The following is a 4,484-nucleotide window of genomic DNA, read 5'->3' on the forward strand; positions in this document are numbered from 1 at the left end:
ACTATGGAAATAACTTATTTCCGAGCTTATTTCATATGAAATTTCAAATTTTACGTTTTTTATTTGCCCATTCATAATGAACTAATTAAAGGGATGATGGCCAGTTTATCATGAGTCATCCTCATGAGTCACGAATGTCTATTTTGGGGGTAATGTTTCAAATATTGTTGTAGAGTGTCCGGGTTATTAGGGGCTCATGATTTATAAATAAACATTGAACTCGGACATGGAAACCTAGGTTTTATTTAATCCACCTAATTTACGGTAGAATTAACCAATAGTAGCCATCATAATAGTCACTATAGTAGTAGTCCAATTTTGTTACAATCAGATGGGAGAAAGTTAACTCTTTACGAAGCAGTGGTGGTAATAGAATGGCAAGATTTTCCCCCGCTTGCAAATATAGCGCCTGCAATATTACGCACTTATCATTTTTGTCCGCCATTTACGAAGTCGCAGTCTAGTAATGATTTCCCAGAAGTATTATTTATATTTAGCTCTAACAAAAGAGTTACCTGGTTCTAGCTCTAACTAAGAGTTACCTCAATCGGACCCAAAATAGGTCTTTCTATAAAGTAACTTGGCCTTCTTGTTTATAATGAAAACTGTTTTTGCAAGGACGATTTACATTGACCATGATATATATTCTCCTTGGGTTTTACTCTCTCAGCTGCTGAGAGCGTAAGATCCAAGGATAATTAATATCAATGTCAATTTAAATCATCCTTGCAAAGAACAGTTTTCATTATCCTAAGTGTCTTCTGTCTGTCTTGCGTCTGTTTCTCTATAGGCGTCCGAGTCGTTCAACCTAGGACCTCCAAATTTCTCACAGCTATTCTTATGGCGCAAAGGCAGCGAGTCGCGCTATTTCCATCGATTTCCAATTTGGTTAAAGTTAATTAAATAATGTTAAAAAGCGATTCCAAATCTGTATTTTTGCCCCTGGAAAGGTGCCGTGAATCCTGCAACCTACATACACCTATACAAGCAATATTTTTCTGCCTCAGTCAATTTCGCGCCTGCGTCATCGTCCCTTGGAGAATGGAGACTGGGGGGGGGAGGAATAGGGTTTGGTTTATGACTCAGTCTTCACGGGGTTTTAGTTCTAGCTGGGGCCCGACGGACACCTATTTTAGTTCTATCTGGGGCCCGTCCGACACCTATTTTAGTTCTAGCTGGGGCCCGGCCGAAGGACGGGCTACCCAGCTAGTAAACAATAAGGCCAAGTTAATTTATAGAAAGACCTATTATAAGAGTATGTCATGTTTGTTTTAATGGGGGATTGGTGGGTTGGGTTGTTGTGCCCCTCCCCCCCCCGTTTACCTGACACAACTGAAACTCGCACACAATTTAGAGGTACTTCAGTAAAATAGATTGAAAAAGAATTTAACAGTCAATCGGATCCAAAATTATAAGAGCGCGTAATTTTTTTTAATTCGACAATCGAAAGCGAAACGACACTGGTTTATTTAGTTAGAGGGGTTCGATACCTAACCAACGACCTATCATTGATGGATGCCAGCTGGAGAAATTGCCAGCGTTATTTAAAATATTTTTTCAAATAAACACTTAGTGAATAGAACTATAAATTATTTGTAAAAAAAAAGAATATTTGTCTCTAATTTTTGCAGAGCCTTGAAACAATGATTGAGGCAGAACTAAAGACGGCTGACAACTCCCAAGAACTGTTTTCAGACAGAATATACTACGAAATATCATCAGATTGTGAAAGAAATCAAGTATTATTATAATTATCATTCGTTTATTTATGATAGTGGTCATATACGGGGGCAGATCACTAAGCTTTAGAGTGGCCTAATAATCATGATTTAATCATTTTAATCATGATTTAATCATTTTAATCATGATTTAATCATTTTAAGCACGATTTAATCATTTTTATCTTTATTTAATCATTTTTAACAAAAATGCACACTATGACCAGGTAAAATTTGAAATTCATACCTAAGACATTTTGAGTTATTCCCCGTGGTTATGATTTTACATCCTGTTTATTTATTTACAATTTTTAGAACATTCCAAGTGAGTCTGAAGATAACGAAGATTTATTTGAACCGCCACAACCAAATAAAGCAAAATCATTAAGAAGTAACCGGAACCAGGAAAATCAGGCCAAAAGAAATATTTTTGCTACTGACTCGGATGAAGATACTTCAACCATTACTACAACGAAAAGGAAAAAAGTTGGAAAGCAACATTCCGGAAAAACAAAGCCAAATAAAAATTTGAAAAAGGCAGCTGCGTCTACTGCTGGTGCTGTTGATTCCAGCAGAGAAAATTTTGCAAAACAACATATGGAAGAAATAAGAGTGAGTATCAATTTATTGTTGGTTTAAATATTTTAAATATTAATTAATTTGAAAAACAAATTTAGATTGCTTCTAAAACTGTTAGCCGAGATGCTTTGGAAAATTTCTTTGTGAAAGTAGCACCACAACTACCAGAGGCATTATCCATAATATATGCTACTAATGACGAAAGTAATGGTTAAGTAATTATATATATATATATATATATATATATATATATATATATATATATATATATATATATATATATATATATCGCAGTTGTATTGATAATTTTTTTTATTAAGACCACTACTTCTATTATTTTCTTGTGCAAGTTTTTCCCTCCATGCCATATGTCGAGTGAGAGTCTTGCATCCTTCAAAACTCTGCCTGATTTGCCTAAATAAAACATTTTATAAGGTGGTGTTTGATCAATATTTTTATCATATAACATACCCATTTCGGATTTTATTTGAGAATGCGCATCGCTCACCACTTCAACAATTGTAATTCCATGATCAGCTGCTTTCGTCATTATTTCTTGTGAAGATTTTTTAAAACCGATTAACTCCATGTTGCAACTTTTCCATTCGCTTGGCGCACATCAACATTACATATAGCCAATATTTTTTTGGTTTTTATGTCGGCAAAGGTAAGTACAACTATGACCAGGTGAGTCCATACGCCCATCGCCTGCAATAACAAGTTCTTGATCTCCTTCTAAGTCGTCATAAACTTTATCTTGGAGAATTTGCCAATAATTTTGAATTGCTTGTCTAATGAAATGCCTCTGATAACTGTTAGGAAAATAATACTTTTAGAAAATGTTGAGTTTCTTTAATATAAATTTCATACCGGTAAAACGTATCTTTTGATATGAGATGTATTTTTGAAAAATTAGCAAGTTTCACTATTTTAGTAAATTCATGACCAGCTAACAATATTCCACTGGCAACTTTAATATTCCCCGCGAAGATGCCATGAAAACACTTTTGGCTGTACCACAAACCCTTTTAAAATTTTGTTGTATTGTTTTATTTGAAATGAACGCAAAAAGCAATATGTCTAAACGTGTAAAGTTCCTTTTTTGTGTTGCTTGCCTCCCCCTGCTGAGCATTTCCAAGAAAATATTAGAGCTGCTCCACGGAAGGTAGATTTGTATTCCACTGCAGCACCACAAAAGCAATTCAGTCCAAAAGCTTGTTTTACTAAATTTTCGAGGTTGGAGAAAAATACCAATACTATTTCTTCTTGGACTGCGCCTTTTGGAGTTGGGTCAGAAATAATTAGGTCCTGAAACTATAATAAGACAACGGTGCATTAACTTAAATATCCGTTTCATAGTAGAATGCTATATAGTACCTGATTTGCAAGATGTTGACAGTTGTCAACCAGAAGGGGAGACGTAAATGTTGAGCTCACACCGCCTGCGGGACTTATGAACATTTGAGGGGGTTCTATTGTTGACTGTCTGAGTGTAACAATTAAATTTATTACATATTTCATTAAAATAATTTCAAGTAAGCCAGGCCTACTCGAGCCTTTCCAGGTGCTATTACTGTGTAGCGTAATGGCGACCAGTAGGCAGACTGGTCGACATTACGCTACCGGAAATTATGTTTAAACGTGTTTTAACTACCTCGTGCAACTTACCGATTGTTTACGTACAAAGGAGACTGTGCATAGGTAGATAATGGACTTGTAACATGATCAGTTACGGTCTGTAATTTCTCATTGAAAGATGACCTAAATTTAAAATTTTAATCAGCCAAAACATCGTTAATGCAATCACTTTACAACTATCTTACAACATTGGGGTAGAAATCAGTCTATTTTGCCGAAACCCAATTCTAGTACTCCTAGGAGTTAGGTCGTTAGTACGACAGAACATTTCAGTTTGAGTAGATACCTCAGAGGCTGAAAATACCACAATTTGTGAAAAAATACTATATAAAATAACGTATAATTATATTTAGTAAGTATTATCTTATTTACATTTTTTCTTTGAATAACTAAAGTGATTTTCTTGACGTTTATCAAAGTATTGTTTTTTCCACATTCCAATTCATCCCTAAAATTCATTTACCATTAGTTCTATCTATAATCTAAACTAATTAAAGAATAAAAACAATATAATATAATATAATATAAAGAATTAATCTTACAGTCTTT

General features: G+C 34.4%; 1 long non-coding RNA gene across 1 annotated transcript; it reads right to left on the minus strand.

Annotated features, from left to right (window-relative positions):
* Positions 1 to 3,531: 3,531 nt before the first annotated feature.
* LOC149948082 (uncharacterized) lies at positions 3,532 to 4,003 on the minus strand. The gene is made up of 3 exons (XR_016480279.1): positions 3,966 to 4,003; positions 3,675 to 3,783; positions 3,532 to 3,611 (listed from the first exon to the last, which is right to left on the minus strand). It is a non-coding gene; the product is annotated as an uncharacterized LOC149948082 (long non-coding RNA).
* Positions 4,004 to 4,484: the final 481 nt, after the last annotated feature.

The sequence above is a fragment of the Leiobunum rupestre genome, chromosome 4 (assembly GCF_980474605.1).
Source record: "Leiobunum rupestre chromosome 4, qqLeiRupe1.1.hap1, whole genome shotgun sequence".
Classification (NCBI taxonomy): domain Eukaryota; kingdom Metazoa; phylum Arthropoda; class Arachnida; order Opiliones; family Sclerosomatidae; genus Leiobunum; species Leiobunum rupestre.